General features: G+C 38.7%; 1 non-coding gene across 1 annotated transcript; it reads left to right on the forward strand.

Annotated features, from left to right (window-relative positions):
• The first annotated feature begins 597 nt into the window (after positions 1-597).
• TRNAT-UGU (transfer RNA threonine (anticodon UGU)) lies at positions 598-670 on the forward strand. The gene has a single exon. It is a non-coding gene; the product is annotated as a tRNA-Thr (tRNA).
• Positions 671-24,316: the final 23,646 nt, after the last annotated feature.

A 24,316-nucleotide genomic window follows, 5' to 3' on the forward strand; every position in this document is an offset into this window, starting at 1 on the left:
TGTCTGGTATAATTTCGAAATAATAGGATTCGTACGAATAAGAACCTTATGCTCCTCCAGAAGACGTTCGTCAAACATGAGAGATATTTTGCTTGGCGGTTTCCATACCAAGGCTCAATTCGATCAAATCCGTAGCGTCTACCAATTCTGCCATATCCCCTTCTCGAAGAACAAGATCATACCTTGATCTAATCCTATTATGTAATATCCATCAGCATTATTCATTGGATATTTTCTCAATATTGGGTGGGAGAAATATCCTCCCCTACTCCCCTTCTCTCCCCTTCTCTCCCCTTCTCTCCCCTTCTCTATCTCTACCCCAATCGAATATGACTGGGAATCATTATATTATTTATCCATTTGAAATTCAATGTTATTATCCTCCCCTAGTCGATTTGGAAGAGTGAGTAAAACGATCGATATCAATTGACCCTTACTTCTCCTTTCTTTCCCTTGAAATAATCTACATTCAAACAATGTTCCGTTGTAATCGTAATCTGGATTGCATCATTGAATCTGATTCGCGCTATAATCGTTAGGATTCCAAAGGAATCTATAGATCTCACCCAAATGAAATGGGGAGTGATATTCCATCGAGCCTGCTTAGCTCAGAGGTTAGAGCATCGCACTTGTAATGCGATGGTCATCAGTTCGATCCCGATAGCTGGCTCTTTCCCATTCGCTAACCCTACCAAGCGGCTACTCACTCGAACTATAGCTAACCGAACAGAGTTGTTCCCATGAATCCTTTTCCCGAACCTGCATCTGGTTCCCTAACCGCCCAAATGTATAACTCTCCAAGAATTTGGATTGTGCTTATATCCATAACTGTAGGAATTGGGTCCGAACTTTACTTTTTCCAGTCTCTTTTCATCAATGGACCCCTTATGAAGGGAAGAAGTGCGATTAATTTTACAAATTATTACCTCTCTAATAAAATAGATTGAATAGATATCTATCTTTCTTTTTTATAAATGTTTCTATGCAACTGTATATAAAGAAACTAGAGTATACCCTGTAAACTTATAATTTAGTTAATTCTTCATAAGTTGATCATTAATCTGTGCATCAAAACCATATAAACAATAACCAGGAGCAGTAAAGATAGATCAGACAGTCACACACATGAACACAATATATAAGGTGGTGTTGTGGCCACCAACAACCCCCCTCCTTATTTAGTATTCGCAATAACACTAGATAAGTGGGGACCCTTAGTAAAAAATTCAAAAAATTCAATTAAGCCTCATATATTTTATTCCTTAAGAAACATCACATCGTGCGAAGAATGATAGGACATTTCCTTATGAGTAAAAATGATAAACTGCGAGAGTGCGACATGAATTCCATCGCATCGCATGCATTAAGAAACGCTCACATTGGAAAACCTTAAAAAATTGTCGATATCCGATATGCAATATCGCATATCGCAATGTCGCATGAAAAAAACACATAACCATTTAACGATTTTAACGATCTACGATTTTGCGATAGCGCGATCAAACGACCTTGTGATAACACAACACAATGAAATTGCAATAGCGCGATACCGCAATCCGCGATGCTGCGATGCGAATTGCAGAAACATCCCATCACAAATTTCCCTGGCTCAATATTCAAGAAACGTTTTTCCATAAACTAAAAATTGGATACGCGCTTTAATGATAATTAATGAATGATATGCTAGTTGTTAATGAAAGACGGTTTTGTGTTTTTCGAAGAGCCATTTTACATCAGGTGGCATGTTTTTGTACATCTGTAGAGTTTAAAGCTTTCCTGTCGATTTTTATTATCATTACTCTCTCCTCATGTGTGAACTGCAGGAACGAAAAATAGAAGTAACACAAAGAAATGTGCAGGAAGCTATGAAGGAAAAGGGTAAAGCTCCAATGCTCAGAGAGAGAAAAGATGCCCTCATAAATGGATACCGCATGCAACAGAGCCGCAGATTCACAGAATGCTGCTGAGCTATCCATTACAAATCTTTCATTCACAACCATGGTTGAATGAGTAGTTGAACAATGCTGATATCAATAGGGGATTTGACGCTCAAGTTCAAAAGCTCATGAAAGCAGTATTTTTACAGATTTTGAAGCTTATACCCGGTGAAGGAAAAGGCGCTAAAGGCAAAAAACGCATCGGAGAGGCCTGGATCAAAGAATGGAGGCAGTTTCCAATGCGCGATTAGCGCCTCGCTAATCGCGCATCGCTAAGAAAATTGCTCAAAAAGCAAAGCCTCTAACTGCTCAGACACTTGTAAGCCTGGAAAACGCAAGAAAGCAATGGTAAAGAACATAATGGAAACATAAAGCTGAAAGAAAAGGCGGAAGCAATTCGAGGATTAACCAAGTGGAACTGGGATTATTACTGGGCATACACAGTAAATCCACATAGCCAGAGGATGACTCTCGAGTATATCATCGATTTTGCTGAAAATATGGTGCCAGCTCTTGCCATTTATGTTCGCTTAGCTCAACCAAAAGCGGAAGACAGTCAGCCGACTCTACCCAAGCTAATATTGAATGCTCGCAACATTAAGGAGCAAATGCAGAAATAGTTAGATATTAGATTTAATTTTTAGAAATAGTTTTTCTTAGAAAAAGGGTGGTCATTTAAACCGTATCCTGAATCTGTGTAATTAAGTTATTTAGTTAGTAGTATTTAAACCCTTCTCATGCATTTAGAGAAGGGTCCAGAAATTTATCGAAAACTTGTCCTCAGAACATGCACTTTTGCACCCTCAAAGGAGGTTTTGGTGAATGAATGGATCAAGATTTGTTGATGTTTGCATTTGCTATCTGCTACTGATGTTTCACTTCTGTACTCTTAGTGGATGTTAGAGAAAGGAGAAATAAATCATTGTTGCTTGAAGCTTATGAGTAGGACTAGTCATAAATGGTACTTTTATCTCTTGACCATTTCTGCTTATATGTTAAAGTGATATACAGTTTTTACTTGTTTATGTATTATTGCATGAATGCTTGAGTTATCATTTGGCACTTTTGTACGGTGATAGCTATTTATTTATGCCTAATGTATGAATAGCTTATTATGGATATGCTTTTCATAACTGTTTCGTCTAACTTTTTATGCGAAGGGGTTCATCTTGAATGATTTCCTTTCTTATAATCGCTGAATGATCTTTATTACCAGTTGTTATTTGAAATCTCTTTAGATCGCATAATAGAAGAATTACATCTCAGGTTAGTATAGATTTAGATGTGTTGTTTATTAGATTACAATAGCATAAAATTAGATTAAATTTTGAATTAGGATATCTTAGATAGGAATTGTTAGATCAGCAACATCGAATTCTACACACAAACACTCATAGATTGGGAAACTGGTCCCATTATCCCCAATCGGACCCGCTATACCAAACGGATAAGGAGCTGCCAACCAAGGTCTAGACCAGGTGGGTATCCCCCTTGTTGTTGACCCAATTTTCGGGGCTTCAACATATTTGGCGCTAGAAGGAGGGCCTGAACTATGAATGGAAAGTAAATCCAAATTTGAATACCATTCTGAGAGTAAATCGCCCTCATCATCTCCCCCGACTTCTCCATTACATTTAAATCCAGAGTCAGAAGTCGCTCGAGTATCAATCACTGCTACACACCCTGATATTTTAGAACAATCTACCGTTGAACTTCCTGAAGTCGAATCCCTGATTCACAAACTTCAGCGATTTTCCATTTCTCCTCAGAGGTATGATAAATCTCAAGGTAGCGTGACTTCGCAGTACAACCCTGCTCATCCCCTGACCAGGCTAAAGAGTGAAATGTTTGGCGTCCAGCCAACTGAATTACCTCTTCCCACCAGGAAAAGACCGAGGAAATCACCTAAAGAGTCTGACAGTGAGACTCTTTCGTCAAAATCGTCCATCTCAACTACTTCACCGCGAAGTCAACCATCCACACCTCCACTCCAGATCATCGTCCATCCATCCACTAGAACCCCCACAACCCCTCTTCAATCATCTACAATCATAGTATCCTCATCCTCCCAGCCGCAGGGATCATCTTCTGCACTTTCCTCTATTAGTAGTTCAACAATGGCCCAATCTCCATGGAATAACCCTGGGGCAGTCTTAATGCCTGCACCCTTGAGTCAAATACCGGCCCATCCTGAGAAATGGCTACCTAAATTCAATCCCGAGGCAGGCATGCTAGCAGAGAAGCACATAAACAACTTCATGCTTTCTATTAACCTCAATGTGGTTACTAATGAAGATGTTGTTGTTCGGCCTTTTCCTTATACACTGCAAGGAATAGTCGGGTCATGGTATTTTTCATTACCCTCCGGATCCATCACAAGTTGGGACATCTTCCAGGAGCAATTCCTAACCAAGTTTGGTGATGACAGGTCTATGGCGACATTAATCAATGACCTATCTAATCTTAAAGCTGAAACTAGAGAGCCTATCAAGGATTTCAATTTACGTTTCAACAAAATTCCTACTGCTTCCCAGCCCAGTGAAGAAGTACGATGTGAATGGTATATCATCGCTCTACCATCAAACATAGCAATCTTCGTGGACAGGGCCAGTAAAAAAACCTTAGCCGAGAACATGAAAGAAGCAATAGCAGTAGAGAAACGAATAATAGCCCTGGAAAAGAAATCCGTGATAGAGGAACGTAAATCCAAAAAAGTCACCTTCAAGGAAGACTCCAAGAAGAAACAAGCAAAAGATCCATTTGATTTGGAAGGATTGCAGAAAGTTCTAAAGACCATGTCCAATGAAATGGTCGACATAAAAAAGCAAGTAGCAAAAACTTCTTCAAAAAAGCCCTACAGATCTTTTAAGAGAGGTCCTTCAACGGATTCAAAGCCACCCAATGCCATTTCAAATGTTGAATCCGAGGAAGAGGAAGAGGAAATTGCCACTGAAGGGCAGACTGATGACAAAGAAGTTGTGGAATTACAAGGAATGTGGGATTTCATCCTCCCACAAGAAGAAGATCAAGAAGTATTTCCAATTACCACACGACGCAAAAATCAGCTTGATCCTCCCCAAACTACCACTAAGCCGAAGAGCGCAAGCTCTGCAATAAAGGATAAAGTCGCGACAAAGAAAACGATATCTAAAGCGACTCAAACCAACCCAGTCAAAACAGATGAAACGACTCCATCTAAAACACTGATAGTGTCGGATGAAATGGAGTACAATATTATTGAAGACATGAAGAAGACTAGGGCTAATATCACCCTTTACGAACTGAGCAAGTTGAAACATCAACAGAAGATAATGATGGAAGAATTACATGCCGTGCCAGTTGCACCTTTGCCTTCCACTGTACTTTCTCAAGCTTCCCATAACATGGGAAGACCTCCAACTAACACGATCAATAAGATTGATCCAAATGACATCGCTCTAATTGGAGGAAGATCAAGATCTCACACTCCCCCGTTTCTCCTTACTTATGAAATCTTCAATTAAAATGTGCACAATTGTTTGGTAGACTCAGGTGCTTCATCGAATATTTTACCCAAATCTATATGTTCCAAGTTAAATGTTCAACCACAGAAATCCGCAGTGCGCATAGTTCAGCTAGATCGATCTCAAGTCGAACTGATTGGTGAACTAAATCAAGTAGCCATAAGGTTGTCATCCAACCCGAAGGTATGTCAGGTTATTGATATCCTAGTTGCCGATATCCAAAAATTCTATGGCTTAATTCTTAGCAGGGATTGGTCAGAAAAACTCCATGGATACTTCGCAACCGACTGGTCGCACATGTGGCTGCCCTACAACAATAAACTGAATCAAATAAAAGTTGAACAAGAGCTACACCAGAAGTACATAGTAACGGAGTTAGAGGGAGAAAATGAACCAGTAGCGTATAACAACAGCATTATTGGCAATTACTCAGTAGATTCTTTCCTCAGAAATTTTAATGCTCATGCGTCACCCTATTTAGAACACTCTGTTTTGTCCCAAGTCGAAAATTTTTCTCGAACTGATAGTTCAAAATGTATCAATTTTTTAGATAAACCTGTAAATAAATCTTTGTTTTGGAAATTATTTTTTGATGGTTCTAGATCTAGCGAAGGAGCAGGAGCAGGATGTGTTCTGATTAGTCCAGAAGGAGATAAAATCATGCTCACGTGCAGACTCGAATTTGATTGCACAAACAATACAGCAAAATATGAGGCTTTGGTCCAAGGCCTGTACAAAGCAATCGAGTTAGGTGTCAAGTATCTTCAAGTTTTTGGAGACTCTGAGATTGTGGTTAAACAGGTACGTAACACTATGTTGGGTCCCTATAATACTAGTGATTACCCCATTACTATTGTAGTTATACCCCTTATTTATATTGATGTACCCATGTAGTGCCCATATTGTTACTATTGTGCCACATAGAAGCCCACTATTGTTATTGTTGTGCCCTACAATATTATTGTTATGTAGGCTTTGATTGTATTGGGACCACTTAGAATCCTATATATAGAAAGGAGGTATTTTCATTTGTATCATCCAAGAATTGTTCATTTATGTAATGTAAAGGAGGTTTCCCCCTCGAAGAGGCTGAATTCTAAGGCGTGGATCTCTCTTTTCTATCTTTTTGTGAGCTGGTTTCATAACATTTGGTATCAGAGCTTTGGATTCTAGGGTTTCGCTGCTCCAAACAGGTCATCGTGGCATTTTCGCTATAACTTTTTTTCTGTGATGTTTCAGAAGTTGCAAAAAAAACCCATTTGCGAAGAATTGGCACTGAACCTTGGGTCCGAATTTCAGAGCTTTTCGCGCGATATTTTCGGATATATGATCTAAGGAAGTTGGTTTTTTTGCAGACTCCTGAATTACATTCAAAACAGGTGACCTGGGGAAAATCATCATAACTCTCTCTCTGAGGATCAGATTGAAATTTTGTAAAAAGGTACAGAAAGAGGATGGATTGTAGTTTCTTGTGTGTGTGTTTCAGATTCAAAGGTTGAAACAGTGACTCGTGGCACGTCGTACAAGTTCGCTCTACTGAAACAGTCTAAAAGCAAGTCATTGTGGGAGATTTCACATAACTCTTCCTTGAAGAATCCAATTTCGCTCAGACTTGTGGCATTGGAAAGAGGACGCCGAAGGCTACTACAGGTAGCAATTTTAGAATTGGAGGATCCGAAATTACAGAGATACATCAGATTCAATATCAGGCTTCTATAAAGTGAAAAAAGGTGTGTAGTTTTTTTTAATTTTTGTGTAAGCTTGGTTTAACGGAATTCAAAGGGCATAGTAAAATTTTATTATCGGTAACTGATGCCCCGAGGAAAGAAAATGCAAACACCTAGTAAGGAACTTGAAAGCTCTAGCATGACTCATGAAGAAGAGGAAGAAATGCTACATGATATATCAAAATTACAAGAACAAGTGCAACAAATGTCACGCTCACAAAAGCTAACAGAAGCTAAGATAAGTGGCGTGGAATCTAAGGTAAATGGCGTGGAATCTAAGATAAAGGGAATGGAAGCTAAGATGGATGGCATGGAAGCTAAGATTGACACTAAAATTGATGGCATGGAAGCTAAGATTGACGCTAAAATTGATGGCATGGACGCTAAAATTGATGGCATGGATGATAAGATGGATGAATTGAAGAAGTTGCTACAAGAAAGGGTCACTAATGGTGAAAAGGTAGTAAAGGAAACTCATGATGAGAACAAAAGAAATGTTAATCATGATTCCATAGACTCTAATGTTGGATCGAAGACTCACCATGTTCCAAAAATCGATATGAGGAAGTTTGATGGCAAGGATCCCGCCACATGGATATTACAGATGGAGCAATTCTTCGATCTCAATAATGTGCAAAACACACAAAAGGTACGTATGGCAACTTTATATTTGGAACCAAATCAGTTTGTATGGTATCAATGGCTTTGTTCTCGTAAACAATTTATCACTTGGGCAATTTTTACGGAAGAATTGATAGCACATTATGAGGATACAAAAAGCAACACTTTTTTTAGCCAATTGATAAGTCTCAAACAAAAGGGTTCAATAATGGAGCACATTGAGGAGTTCCAAAAATTGAACATAAGGGTAAAAGATATTCCAGAGGAGCATAGGATTGATGTGTTCATAGGGTCTTTAAAGGATAATATCCAACATGATGTGTGCCTTTGGGAACCTGATTCATTAGAGAAGGCATTCAGGTTAGCAAGAAAAATGGAAAGCAAAATTATGGCAACTAGGAAGCATACCATTCACAACTATAAAGAAGGAAGTGTTGTTGCCCATAGTCTTCCACAACCTACAAGGTTGACACCACAACAATTGGAAGAAAAAAGAGCAAAAGGGCTTTGTTACAATTGTGATAGCAAATACACAAAAGGTCATAAGTGTGCTGAGAAGAAATTATTCTACATAGATTGTGAAGAGGAAGAAGAAAAGGAGCAAGAAAGGTCAAAAGAAGAGGATATATTCCAGGAACAAAGCCTAGATGAAGAACAAATAAATCCGACCATATCTTGTAATGCATTGGCAGGAATTACCACTCCTCAAACCATCAAGATAGAAGGACAAATCAAGAAGAAAAAGGTAATAGTGTTGATTGATTCAGGAAGCACCCACAATTTTATTCATTGTAGGGTAGCAAAAGAATTGAATTGCTTCCTATATCCAGCACCAGAGTGTCAAGTGATGATTGCAAATGGAGGAACAATAAATTGCTCTGGAAAGTGCCATAATATCAAGCTATCCATGGGAGAATATGTATTGACTAGCCCAATGCTTTCCATTCCAATGGGAGGTGCTGATGTTGTACTAGGAGTCCAATGGCTACAATCCTTGGGTACAATAGCTTTTAATTTTCAAGAACTTTTCATGAAATTTTCTGTGGAAGGAAAGGAAGTTGAATTAAGGGGTATTGCAGGGAAACCAGGAAAGATAATCAGCTCTAATGGTATGACAAAGCTTCTAAAAAAGGAGCAAAGAGGTGTAATTGCACAATTATGTTCGCTAGATGTTTCCACATTGGAATCATCTATTTCTCCAGATCTCCAAAAAGTCTTGGACAATCATTCCAAGGTATTTGAGACTCCCAAAGGTCTCCCACCTATGCGTGATCATGATCATGCTATTCATCTGATTCCAGGAAGTGTTCCTCCAAACATCAGGCCGTACAGATATCCCTATGTCCAAAAAAGTGAAATTGAACGTATGGTTGCAGAAATGCTAGAGGCTGGTATAATTCAACCGAGTCAAAGTTCTTTCTCTGCTCCAGTAGTATTGGTGCACAAGAAGGATGGATCATGGCGCATGTGTCCGGATTATAGGGAGCTCAACAAGCTCACTATTAAAGATAAGTTCCCCATTCCTGTCATTGATGAATTACTGGATGAATTGCATGGATCAATTTACTTCACCAAGTTGGATCTTCGTTCAGGATATCATCAAATCAGAATGAAGATTGAAGACATTCCGAAAACGGCATTTAGAACTCATGAGGGTCATTATGAATTTTTGGTCATGCCTTTTGGCCTTACCAATGCACCTTCAACATTTCAAGGTTTGATGAATTCAATTTTCAAACCATTCCTTAGAAAATTTGTGTTAGTATTTTTTGATGATATACTAATCTACAGCAAGTCTTGGAAGGATCATGTTGAACATGTTGACAGGGTGCTACAACTATTGGAGGAGAAACAATTATATGCAAAAAGATCCAAATGTTTCTTTGGAGTCCAGGAGGTGGAATATTTGGGTCATATTGTATCTCATGAAGGAGTTAAGGTAGACCCTAGCAAAATTAAAGCCATTAAGGAATGGAAAATCCCCACATCCATAAAGCATCTGCGAGGATTTCTTGGGTTGACAGGGTATTATCGCAAGTTTGTTAAGAATTATGGGAGAATAGCAGCACCTCTAACAACATTATTGAAGAAAGATGCATTTTCATGGACTCCGGAAGCAACAAAGGCCTTTGAACATCTTAAAGAGGCAATGTGCCAAGCACCGGTCTTAGCTACACCGGACTTCACAAAAACCTTTATTGTGGAATGTGATGCTTCAGGAAATGGAATTGGTGCTGTTCTAATGCAAGATGAAAGACCCATTGCTTTTGAAAGTCGTCCAATCAAGGGAAAGTTTTTAAGCAAAGCTATTTATGAGAAGGAAATGTTGGCAATACTCCATGCACTTAAGAAATGGCGACCCTACCTAATGGGAAGACACTTCAAGGTAAAAACGGATCATGATAGCCTTAAATACTTTTTAGAACAAAGATTATCCTCTGAAGAGCAACAAAAGTGGGTCACAAAGATGTTGGGTTATGACTTTGAAATCATCTACAAAAAGGGAAGCAAAATGTGGTGGCAGATGCACTCTCAAGAAAGGATGAGGATGTGGAAGCATTGTTGTGCGCCATTTCTATTATCCAACCAGATTGGATAAATGAAGCAAGGGAGGAATGGAAGAATGACGAAGAAGTGTGGGCACTTATTCGAAAGCTACAACAAGATTCCAGTACGTCTGATACATTTAGCTGGAAAAATGATTCGTTATGGTACAAAGATCGCTTATACCTCTGTAAGAATTCCCAGCTAAAACAAAAGATTCTTATGGAATTGCACACTTCTCCCTTAGGAGGGCACTCAGGATTTTTAAAAACTTACCACAGGGTTAAGAAGGAATTTTTTTGGGATGGCCTTAAATCAGATATTCAAAAGTTTGTGGCAGAATGTTTGGTTTGCCAGCAAAATAAAGTTGAAACAATTAAGACACCGGGTCTATTACAACCTTTATCCATTCCAAGCCAACGTTGGGAGGAGGTTTCAATGGATTTTATCACAGGTTTACCCAAGTCTGAGGGAAAGAGTGTCATCATGGTGGTAGTTGACAGACTTACCAAGTATGCACACTTTTGTGCATTATCACATCCATTTAAAGCCAGTACAGTTTCTACTGCATTTATGGAAACAATTCAAAAGCTACATGGAAACCCAAAGATTATTGTAAGTGACAGAGATCCCATTTTCACTGGAAATTTTTGGACAGAATTATTTTCTTGTCTTGGTACTCAGTTAGCTCATAGCTCATCTTATCATCCTCAATCTGATGGGCAAACTGAGATAGTAAACAAATGTTTGGAAGGATATCTTCGTTGCTTTGTATCTGATAAACAGACACAATGGGTCAAATGGTTGCCTCTGGCTGAATGGTGGTATAACACTTCCTTTCATACAGCAACAAAAATGACCCCATTTATGGCACTTTATGGGTATCAACCACCATCCATCACATCATATTTAAGAGAAAATTCTAAGGTTCAGGCAGTGGAACATCACATCGAACATCAACAACAAGTCCTCCAACTCTTAAAGGATAACCTTGTGTTGGCACAGAATAGAATGAAACAACAGGCAGATTAGCATCGCAGTGAAAGAAGTTTTGATGTAGGTGATTGGGTATTCTGTTGGAAATAATACTGAGAGGGGGGGTGAATCAGTATTATCAAATCAAACAAACCTTTTCAATGCTCAGAAACATATACGCTACTTCAGTTAAGTAAAACAGCGTGTACACGCTACTGTGACTAAATAAAACAGCGTATAAGCAGAAAACTCATAACTTAGTTAGCTTATTCTTCAGTTAAGTTCATCAGGACATTATTCACCACATTAACAGTAAGCAGATGCAGTATAACAGAACAGATCAAAAGCCACACACATGAACACCAAGATATAAGGTGGAAACCCAATGTGGGTGAAAACCACCTGCTGCAAGTTATCTCTATCTTTCTTTAAGAAACTTCAGTTTACAATATTTTGTACTGATGCAGCCTTATACCAGTACGCAGGCTACAACCTGCAGAAGGCTACAACCTTCTCTCGTTCTCCAAACTTCCTTGGAAGGGAGCTCCAACCCCCTTTGCTTTTGTACTAGCCAAGATACTAGTATGTAGGTGCTGACCTACAATCTTCTTTTCTTCAGGTATCACCTTTCATACATTTTCAGACTTGGATATTCCTGAAGCACAACATTACAATCTGAAGACCACAATTCATTCAATTTCCACAACAGATCATTGAAGCATAAAACAACCAAACTCTGAATCACTGAACCACTGAACCCTGTCAATCACCAGTTACCAGAACACAGAGCAGACTACAGAACTCTGTAATAACTGTCAGACCCCACTGTAAACCCAAATTCAAGCTTCAAAAGATATACGCTACTTCAAGGAGCAAAACCCGCGTATACACGCGCTTTTACCGAAGCCAACCTGCGTACAGATCTAAAAATAAACTTTCTCAATTTGCAGCTGTACCAGACATTAGTTAGACCCAGAACATAGCATTGCGACAATATGCAGATCTAGAAATAAGCATAATCAACCATATCATGATAGTGCATTTCAAACCATTAGATCCCGATCTATCCTTAGATCTAGTCTTCCATCAACCAATGTGATCTCTCCTTGGCTTAGATCAAGCAACCCAGCACCTGCAAATCAGATCTCTTTCACTCTTAGATATTCAAGCCTTGTCGAAAGATACATTTGCCTAATGATCTTCTTCTCCTTATATAGCCTTAGGCCTTGCTCAATACCAAGAGCCAAAACCATAGTAACATAATACCATCAACTCCAAAACTAGGGATCGACACACCCGTCGAGACACAATGGTCCGAAACCATAGGCACAATTTCCAAGGTCTAACCACCATGGACCAAAGGTGCTTTTCCACAGACACGCGCTTTTTCTGAATCCAACTAGCGTGTACACGCGACTTGGGCTTAACGAACCTGCGTATATGAACTTCCTTGGCATGCTGTACTAAGATCTATCTTCTGATTAAGATGCCATCACCTGTACCAGCTTCTGAGCACCTGTACCAACCTCTGAGTGAGTTGCCATCAAGGACAACATTTGAATCATAATGCCAACAATCTCCCCCTTTGGACTTGATGGCAACCACCACACCAGGTCACTCTCCCCCTTTGACATCAAGGGCAAAGGGCTGTGCTCCCCCTGAGAACATGCTGATATTGTTGAGAACATGCTGATACCTCTGCTTGGCTGTGCGGACTCATGCTCCCCCTGACAGTAGGCCAGATCTGCAAAAGATGTTCTTCAACAAGAACCATAAGGGACCTTCCTATCACCAAAAGACTCAATAAATACATCCATACTCCCTACCAAGAGGGGACATATCAGAAACAATCATTTATATTACAGCATTCATCCCAGGCATAGTGGGGAAACCAACATGGGCCGTTACATGCCTTGACACCATAAAGGAGATATCACAAGAGAGATAGAGACAACAAATCTAGACCAAGACTTATGAAAGTTATCAGCAGCATATTATAAACATCTTTTTAGATCAGCAACCAGGATTTCTTTCTGAGCTCCTTTTCCTGAAATCAACAATCAAAACATCTGAATGCCAACAATGCTTTATGAGACTTTTAAGCTGCTCCCCCTGAACCTGTGCCTGCTGCACTCCCTGAAACCGTGCCTGAAGAATTCTGACATACCCATTGCTGTTCAGAACTCCAGAGAGTGCCCTTGCTGGTCAGATTTTCATATACGCGATTTCTCCTGCATGAACCAGCGTATGACGCGGATATACTCTCTGCAACTTGCGTACACCATACACGCGACTTTCCTAGCATAAATCCGCGTTTATACGCATATATACCTTTCGTAACTTGCGTATACCAACTTTTCTGTTGAACAGACAAGCTTCAACAGTAGGATGAAGCATCTACTACTCCCAGCTTTTGTCTGAGATATTCAAAAGTTTCCCTGGGCAGTGGTTTTGTGAGAATATCAGCAACTTGTTCCTTAGAAGGAACATACTCCAATTTAACCTTCTGCTCAAGCACTTGCTCCCGAAGAAAATGGTACTTGATTGGTATGTGCTTGGTCTTTGAGTGCATGACTGGATTCTTTGAAATGCTGATTGCACTTGTATTATCACATAAGATAGAGACAGGTGGAGTGCAAGTGATTTGAAAGTCCTGCAAGGTCTGCATCATCCAAAGAAGTTGTGTGCAACAAGATGCTGCAGCCACATATTCTGCTTCAGCTGTAGATAAGGCAATCGAACTTTGTTTCTTGCTGAACCAAGATACTAATCTGGAACCCATGAAGAAAGCACCACCACTTGTGCTTTTCCTATCATCCACACTTCCAGCCCAATCTGCATCTGTGTAAGCATGAAGAGTGAGATCCGTATTTCTAGGATACCATAAGCCATAGTTTTGGGTCCCTTGAAGATATTTGAAGATTCTTTTGACTGCCTGAAGATGAGTTTCCTTTGGGTTGGCTTGAAATCTTCCAACCATTCCTACTGCATGTGTAATATCTGGTCGAGTACCTGTCAAATAAAGCAAACTCCCAATCATGGATCTATAAGTGGGTTGGTGAACTGCTGCTGATTCATCATTTGCACTGAGGCTGCATCCTGTAACCATGGGTGTACATACTGGCTTTGACTCTTCCATGCCATACTTCTTCAAGATCTGCTTGAGGTATTTGGTTTGAGACAAGAAAATACCTCCTTCATTTTGTTGGATTTGCAATCCAAGAAAATATGTCAATTCTCCAAGAAGTGACATTTCGAATTCTTTCTGCATAACCAAGGCAAAGTTTTGACTCATAGTCTCTTCATTGCTGCCAAAAATAATATCATCTACATAAACAACAAGAATTAGCAATTTTTATTTTCAACTTTTATATAGAGATTGCTATCTGCTGATCCTTTTGAAAAGCCTTGTTGGTGAAGATATTTGTCCAACCGATAGTACCAAGCCCTTGGAGCTTGTTTGAGTCCATAGAGTGCCTTTTTCAATCTGCATACAAGGTTTGGATCATTCCCAAGAATGAAACCATCTGGCTGCTCAATATATACTTCTTCTTCTAAGTCTCCATTCAGGAAGGCTGATTTCACGTCCATTTGAAATACCTTGAAGTTTTGAAAGCTTGAGAGAGCAAGAAACATTCGGATGGCCTCAAGTCTTGCCACAGGAGCAAAGGTCTCTTCAAAATCTATTCCTTCTTGCTGTGCATACCCTTTACAAACAAGTCTGGCCTTGTTTCTAATTACTTCTCCATTTTCATTTAATTTATTCTTGAAGACCCATTTTGTTCCTATTACATTCTTATCTTTTGGTCTAGGAACTAATTCCCAAGTGTTGTTCTTTTCGATTTGCTCAAGTTCTTCATCCATTGCTTTGACCCAACATTCATCTTTGCATGCCTCTTTCACATTTTGTGGTTCAATGGAGGAGAGTAATGCCAAGTAGCTTGAAGCTTCTGCAAGTGTCCTTCTTGTTTGTACTCCTGCTTCTTTCTGCCCCACAATCTGAGTTTCTGGATGATTCTTTTGGACATATCTGGATGGAGTCTTCTCTTCTATTCTTGTCTGCTCCTCTGGTTCTTCTTGAGATTCTTCTTCTTCTTGAGGTTCTTCTTCTTCATCATTTCGCCTTTGAGAGTAACCTTCATCTTCTTCAATGTCTTCATGATGAACTTGCCTAGGAATATATCCCTTCTCATCAACCACTATATCAATACTGTCAACAATTCTGCCAAGTCTTTTATTGTAGCACTTGTATGCTTTGCTATGTGGAGAATACCAAGAAGAATGCCCTCATCTGCTCTTGGTTCAAGTTTGCCAAGTTGCTCATCAGTATTCTTAATATAACATTTGCTCCCAAAGATTTTGAAGTGCTTCACGGAAGGAGTTTTACCACTCCAAAGCTCATGAGGTGTTTGAGTGCTGTTTACTCGGACATTTGTTTTGTTAAGAATAATAATAGCAGCATGTGCAGCTTCACCCCAGAAGGTTGCAGGAGTACCTGATTCATCGAGCATAGCACGAGCCATTTGTTGGATAGTTCTGTTCATTCTTTCCACAACCCCATTTTGCTGAGGAGTTCTAGCTGTAGAGAATTCTCTTCTTATCCCATGTTCATCACAGAAATCGAAAAATTCATTTGATGTGAACTCCCCACCTCTGTCAGATCTGAGGCACTTAATTTTGTGTCCTGATTCATTTTCAGCCAATGCTTTGAAGGATTTGAATTTTTCGAATGCTTCATCTTTGTGCTTCATAAGCCCTAACCAAACAAACCTTGAGAAATCATCAATGAATAATATCAGATATTCTTCTCCTCGAGGTGTCCTTTTCCTAAATGGACCACATACATCTGTATGGACTAGCTCAAGAGGCAAGCTAGCTGATCCTTCCTTCTCTGGAAAGTTAGTTCTGGTTTGCTTTCCAAACTGACAAGATTTGCATATGGTGTTGTCTGGAATTTTGATATCTGGAAGATCGCGAACTGCCTGATATTTGCATGCTTTCCTTATTTGTGAGAAGCTTAGATGTCCCAACCTTCGATGCCATAACCAGTGCTCTTCATCCTTGCTAAGATAGCATTGTTGTTGTCCTTCTTCAAATATGTACAGATTATTTGGAGTTCTTTTTCCTTTGAGAACTGTTTTACCTGTATCAAGATCACGAACAAGACATCCATTTGATCTGAAAATAACCTCGGTTCTTTGATCACACATCTGACTGACACTTAGAAGATTATGCTTCAATCCATCAACATACAAAACATTTCCAGCCTTGACCTTTTCCTTCAAAGGAGCAATACCTTTTCCTTTTATAGTTGCAGGAGTATCATTTCCAAAAGAGACTTTCTTTCCTTTTTCTAAAGTAGAATAAGATTCAAGCTTTTCTTTATCACCTGTCATATGTTTCGAACATCCACTGTCAATGTACCATAGATTTTCCTGTCCTTCTGCATAAAATGCTATCCCACATCTTTCTGTTTGAGGTTCCTTTATTCTCCATGTTTTGGTGCTTGTGGCTTGTTCCTTTTTCTCCTGAAACCTGCTCCTGCATTCAGAGTCTTTATGACCAAAATTATTGCAAATAGAACATTCAACTTCATTTTCAAGAATCGAAAAGTTGTTATAGGTCCTTTTTGTAATCCCTGTCATACTTCTTTGTTTTTGAGCTTCCCTAGTCATGATTGTTTTATATGCAACACATTGAGCTGCTTTGTGACCAAAGTTATGGCAAGAAAAGCATTGTCCATTGAAGAAGCTTCTGCGGTTATTGAATCTACCAGCCAACTGATTGTAGTTTCTATTTTCATCTATTCTTGAGCTAAACTGAGAAGATTTTACCTGTGGTTGATTGTAGCTTTTGTTCACCCTTAAGAAGGATTGTCCCTGATAGTTTCTGTTTGTAATTCGTCCCTGCTTTACCTGATTATCTTCATTGTTCTTCTGCTCATTTCTTCTTGCTGCATCAAGATAACTTTTTGAGGTGGATGCTTGAGAAGTTTCTCCATTATAACCCAAACCTGTCTTGTTTAGAGGAGACCGCTGCACATTGATAATCTCATCCAAAGTTTCAGATCCTTTGACAAACTTAAGATTAATAGCTTTTGTTTTCTCAATTTCTTTTCTAAGACCAACAATTTCACCTTCTAGTTTTTCAAGATGTTTTTCCTTTTCATCAATTTGAAATTGCAGAGTATCAATGATCACACTCTTTTCTTCTATGCATCTCTTGAGTCTAGTAATTTCATTATAGAGATTATCCACATCTACAGCATCCTCATAATCATCATCTTCAAATGCCATTAACAGCTTATATTTATTACCTTGTTCATCTTCATCACTGTTTGATAAGCCATCACTATCTTCATGGGTGTAGTAGCTTTTCTTATTTGCACTTTGTTTCTTGTTCCATCTAACAGGTTCTTTTCCTTTATCCTTATAAGGACATTTTGCAGCATAATGACCTACTCTTCCACAAGCAAAGCATTTGAAAGGTAGCTTACCTTTGAACCTTCCAGCACCCCTTTGAAGATTTCTGACAAAATTTGATTCTTCTTCCTCTTCTTCTGGAACATGGCTTGCTTCATAGTAATCTTCTTTTCCTGATGCCTTAAAAGCAGCTTCCCTTCTGTCTGATGGACCTCCCTTTCTCATTTCATAAGCAGTTAGAATTCCATGTAGCTGAGACATAGTGAGAACTTTGAGATTTTCCTTTTCTTCTATTGCAGATACTTTAGATTCAAACTTGGGGGATAATGATCTTAGAATCTTTTGAACTACTATAGTCTCTTTTATTTCTTCACCCAAATTTTTCATACAATTAACAATCTCATCTACCCGAAGAAAATAATTAGCCACACTTTCATCATTATACATCTTGAGAGTCTCATATTGAATCCTGAGAGTTTGAAGTTTAGCTTCCTTTACCTGTTCATCTCCTTCATAGCTAGTGATCATTTTGTCCCATATCTCTTTTGCTGATTTGAAGTGCATGACCTTCATGAATTCTGTTTGGGATATACTTCCCAAAAGAGTACTGACTGCTTTTGCATTTGTTTCATATGTCTTTTTCTCAGCTGGATCTGTAGGAGTAGCTGAAGGAAAAGCATAGCCTGTTTCTACAATGTTCCAAACTTCTGTACCAAGAGATTGAAGATATGCAGTAACCCTTACCTTCCAATAATTGAAATTTGTTCCATCAAAAACCGGTGGCCTGATTGATGCCTCTTTCTCGTAGTTGCTCATGATGAATGATCTACCTTCAAGCGATCAAGCTTCTCTGAAGGACCTGCTCTGATACCAATTGTTGGAAATAATACTGAGAGGGGGGGGTGAATCAGTATTATCAGATCAAACAAACCTTTTCAATGCTCAGAAACATATACGCTACTTCAGTTAAGTAAAACAGCGTGTACACGCTACTGTGACTAAATAAAACAGCGTATAAGCAGAAAACTCATAACTTAGTTAGCTTATTCTTCAGTTAAGTTCATCAGGACATTATTCACCACATTAACAGTAAGCAGATGCAGTATAACAGAACAGATCAAAAGCCACACACATGAACACCAAGATATAAGGTGGAAACCCAATGTGGGTGAAAACCACCTGCTGCAAGTTATCTCTATCTTTCTTTAAGAAACTTCAGTTTACAATCTTTTGTACTGGTGCAGCCTTATACCAGTACGCAGGCTACAACCTGCAGAAGGCTACAACCTTCTCTCGTTCTCCAAACTTCCTTGGAAGGGAGCTCCAACCCCCTTTGCTTTTGTACTAGCCAAGATACTAGTATGTAGGTGCTGACCTACAATCTTCTTTTCTTCAGGTATCACCTTTCATACATTTTCAGACTTGGATATTCCTGAAGCACAACATTACAATCTGAAGACCACAATTCATTCAATTTCCACAACAGATCATTGAAGCATAAAACAACCAAACTCTGAATCACTGAACCACTGAACCCTGTCAATCACCAGTTACCAGAACACAGAGCAGACTACAGAACTCTGTAATAACTGTCAGACCCCACTGTAAACCCAAAATCAAGCTTCAAAAGATATACGCTACTTCAAGGAGCAAAACCCGCGTATACACGCGCTTTTACCGAAGCCAACCTGCGTACAGATCTAAAAATAAACTTTCTCAATTTGCAGCTGTACCAGACATTAGTTAGACCCAGAACATAGCATTGCGACAATATGCAGATCTAGAAATAAGCATAATCAACCATATCATGATAGTGCATTTCAAACCATTAGATCCCGATCTATCCTTAGATCTAGTCTTCCATCAACCAATGTGATCTCTCCTTGGCTTAGATCAAGCAACCCAGCACCTGCAAATCAGATCTCTTTCACTCTTAGATATTCAAGCCCTTGTCGAAAGATACATTTGCCTAATGATCTTCTTCTCCTTATATAGCCTTAGGCCTTGCTCAATACCAAGAGCCAAAACCATAGTAACATAATACCATCAACTCCAAAACTAGGGATCGACACACCCGTCGAGACACAATGGTCCGAAACCATAGGCACAATTTCCAAGGTCTAACCACCATGGACCAAAGGTGCTTTTCCACAGACACACGCTTTTTCTGAATCCAACTAGCGTGTACACGCGACTTGGGCTTAACGAACCTGCGTATATGAACTTCCTTGGCATGCTGTACTAAGATCTGTCTTCTGATTAAGATGCCATCACCTGTACCAGCTTCTGAGCACCTGTACCAACCTCTGAGTGAGTTGCCATCAAGGACAACATTTGAATCATAATGCCAACATATTCCTACGGCTACAACCATATAAGCAAATGTCCCTCAAGCAAGCTAAGAAGGATAATAAATTATCACCAAAGTATTATGGTCCGTACAAGGTGTTGCAAAAGATTGGTACTATGGCATACAAATTGGAGCTTCCTGCAGCTTCTTGATTGCACCCAGTTTTCCATGTTTCATGCTTAAAGAAGGTTATAGGCGACAAGCTCCCAGTTCAAACAATATTGCCAGAACTTGACGAAGAAGGAAAAATTATATTGGAACCGGAAGCAGTTATAGAAACAAGAACTCGACAGCTACGAAATCGATCAATTTCAGAGTACCTTATCAAGTGGAAGAACTTATCCGCTGAAGATTCCACATGGGAGGATGAGAATTTTATGCAGAAGTATCTTGAACTACTCAAGCGTTGAGGACAACACTTTTTTGAAGGAGAGGGGCATGTTGGGTCCCTATAATACTAGTGATTACCCCATTACTATTGTAGTTATACCCCTTATTTATATTGATGTACCCATGTAGTGCCCATATTGTTACTATTGTGCCACATAGAAGCCCACTATTGTTATTGTTGTGCCCTACAATATTATTGTTATGTAGGCTTTGATTGTATTGGGACCACTTAGAATCCTATATATAGAAAGGAGGTATTTTCATTTGTATCATCCAAGAATTGTTCATTTATGTAATGTAAAGGAGGTTGCCCCCTCGAAGAGGCTGAATTCTAAGGCGTGGATCTCTCTTTTCTATCTTTTTGTGAGCTGGTTTCATAACACACTATACATTGCTTATCAGTTCATTTAAAAATTATCAATCCTTAGTCCAAGATCTGACTAAGAATTTCATAGCGTTTAATATTTCTTCAATCCCTAAACTCCAAAACACAAGTGTAGACCTTTTGGCTAACGTAGCTTCTAAGATTATTCTGTCCGAAGATTTTAGTCCAGATAGATTCTCAATAGAATTAATCTTTAGACCATCCATTCTTGACAACATCACAAATTGGAGAGTATTCAATGACGATCTTGATATTGTAAATTTCTTCACATCTGAAGGATCCTACTCCAATAAAATAATTGACGAAGACCAACACGATCGACAATTGCAACAAAATAGCACTAATAATGCTATACCTAAGTCGATGGTCAAGTTAGAAGACTTGTACGATTTGAAAGATCGGTTTAAGAGGTCTACCAATTCAAAACTCCAAAGTTCAACCTTGAACTACGAATTAGTAAACCTAGGGACCGATGCTAAACCACAAAACATTAATCTTGGCCTCAGCCTAGCCCCTGAAGAGAAACTAGCGTATATTCGTCTTTTGAGACAATATAAAAATGTTTTTTCCTGGAATTATGATGAGCTGAACACATACGACACTTCCATCATCCAGCATACTATTCCCATGATCGATAATGAAAAACCTGTCCAACAAAAGCTGAGAAAGATCCACCCCAATTTAGAAAATCAGATAAAAACTGAGCTCAATAAGTTATTGAAAGTCAGAATAATCTTTCCCGTCAAACATTCCAAATGGGTCTCCAATATGGTACCTGTTAGAAAGAAAAATAGAGATATTAGGATTTGCATTGACTTTCGGAACCTTAACAAAGCCTGTCAAAAAGATAATTTTCCTCTATCACGTATGGAACAGATACTGCAAGCAGTGGCGGGCTCAGAATTAATGTCTTTCTTGGATGGATTTTCAGGATACAATCAAGTGTTGGTACATCCTGATGATCAATTGAAAACCACATTCAGAACTAAATGGGGCACTTACGCATATCGAAAGATGCCATTTGGTTTGATTAATGCTGGTGCCACATTTCAGAGATCCATGGACATCGCATTCAAAGGTTTAGTCAATAATTCTGTAGTAATTTACATGGATGATATAACAGTGTACTCGAAGAAGCGAAGTGACCATCTCAAAGCCCTAAAACAAATCTTTCAACGGTGTTTAAGGTATGGAATTTCACTTAACCCAAAAAAATCTTTTTTCGCACTAAGTGAAGGGAAACTTCTAGGATTCATAGTGTCAAAATCCGGTATTCACATTGATCCCGATAGAATCAAAGAAATTTCTGAAATATCCCTACCTCATAAGAAAAAAGCTATGCAATCTTTCCTTGGTCAGATCAACTTTGTAAAGAGATTCGTTCCAGATTTTTCACGAATCGTGTCTCCTTTGCAAAACATGATTAAAAAGAATTCAAATTTTAAATGGGGTCAAGATGAACATGAAGTATTCAACCTGATCAAACAAGCTATTATTAATGCTCCATCTTTAACAACTTCGAATTTTTCAGAACCTTTTATTTTATACACATTTGCCTCAGATAAGTCATATGCTGTGATTCTAACTCAAGCGAATCATGAAAAAGTGGAAGCTCCAATTGCATTTTTTAGCTCAAATTTACAGGGTGTTGAACTAAATTATTCAGACATGGAGAAACATGCTTATGCTATTTTCAAAGCGGTCAAATACTTCAGACCTTTCTTACTTAAAACCCATACTAAGATTATAGTACCGTTTCCAGCGGTAAGGAATCTTCTAGTACAGAAGGATGTGGGTGAGAAAAGGGCAAATTGAGTTACTGCCTTACAGGAATATGATATTGAGATCAAACCAGTAAACTTTATAAGAGTTCAAGGCTTCTGCAAAATGCTGGCTGGAGCATCGCAAATTTCTGAAATTCCATCTGAAGAGGTACAAATGTGTGAGGTAAGCCTAAACGATGCAGAATCATTATATGCTGATATCATTTCTTATCTTAAGAACGGGTATGCTCCTTCACACCTTGATCATACTAAGAAAATAGCTCTAAGGTTGAAAGCTAAACAATATCAACTCATAAATGATATTCTTTTTAGAAAAAATTATGATTCTGTTCTTCTTAGGTGTCTTGAGAAAGCTGAAGCTGAAAAAATTTTGCAAGAACTACACGATGGGCCGGTAGGCGGAAACTATGCTAGAGATGCTACTGCACATAAAATCTTACGCGCAGGATATTACTGGCCCACACTGTTTAAAGACTCACATAGTTACGTGAGAAGATGTCAAGTGTGCCAAACTACTGCTGGAAGACAAAAGAATTCGTCCCTGCCACTACAGTCGGTAAACATTGAGCAACCTTTCAGTCAGTGGGGCTTGGACATAATAGGTGAGATCTTTCCTCACTCTTCTAAGCAGCATAGATACATCCTCACAACAACAAATTATTTTACTAAGTGGGTAGAAGCAGTTCCACTCAAGATGGCTAATTCTGAAAATATCATTGAGTTCATAGATCAATTTATAATCACCAGGTTTGGATTGCGATCCGCTTTAATGTTTGATAATGCATCATACTTTTCTGGAAATGCAATGACTAAATTTGCACTTAAAAGAGGATTCAAACTTAAATATTCAGCCAATTACTACCCAGAAGGTAATGGGCTAGCTGAATCAACAAATAAAAACCTAATCAGGATTATTAAAAGAACAATTGATCAAAATCATAAAAATTGGCACAAGGCTTTGATATATGCTTTATGGGCATATCGGATAACGCAAAAAGCTTCTATCGGCACTTCTCCGTTTAATTTAGTTTATGGGAAAGAAGTGGTTCTTCCGACTCACTTAGCAATTCTCTCTTTGTCTTTAGTACAATACATTGATGAAGTACCCACTTCCTCCTTACAGCTAAGACAAATGGAAATAACTAAATTAGAATAACAACAAGAACAAGCTAGGAAAATGCATGCTCATCATCAAGCACTAGTAAAATCCTCTTTTCATTCAAACATAATGACCAAAAAATATTTTCAGATGGGAGATTTAGTTTTAAAGTGGGACAAGGCTCATGAAGAAAAGGGCAAACATACAAAATTTCAAAGGATGTGGCTTGGTCCTTTTCAGATTGTAGAAGTCATAGGTCCATCAACATTTGTGTTACAGGATTTAGCAGGTAAGAGGGATCCTTTGCCTATTAATGGACAAGTTCTCAAGAAATATTTTCCATAGAAGATTATTCTCCTATTTTTGTAGAATAGTTGTTTTTTCTTTTCCATAATAAAACCAGTTGTGAGTGGTTAAATTAGGCATTTACGAAAAAGACACCAATTCTCTTGCAGATTCTTGTATAAATAGCAAATCTTTTGGAAAACTGATCTTTATTGTTGATAGATACAGTTAAAAAACTTTACCCTAGATATGATACTAGTTTCGACCCCAAAAAAATTTTTTGATGAAAGCAAC

Source organism: Pinus tabuliformis, chromosome 8, assembly GCF_031772625.1.
Source record: "Pinus tabuliformis cultivar Carrire ecotype Pingquan chromosome 8, CPIR1, whole genome shotgun sequence".
Taxonomy (NCBI): Eukaryota; Viridiplantae; Streptophyta; class Pinopsida; order Pinales; family Pinaceae; genus Pinus; species Pinus tabuliformis.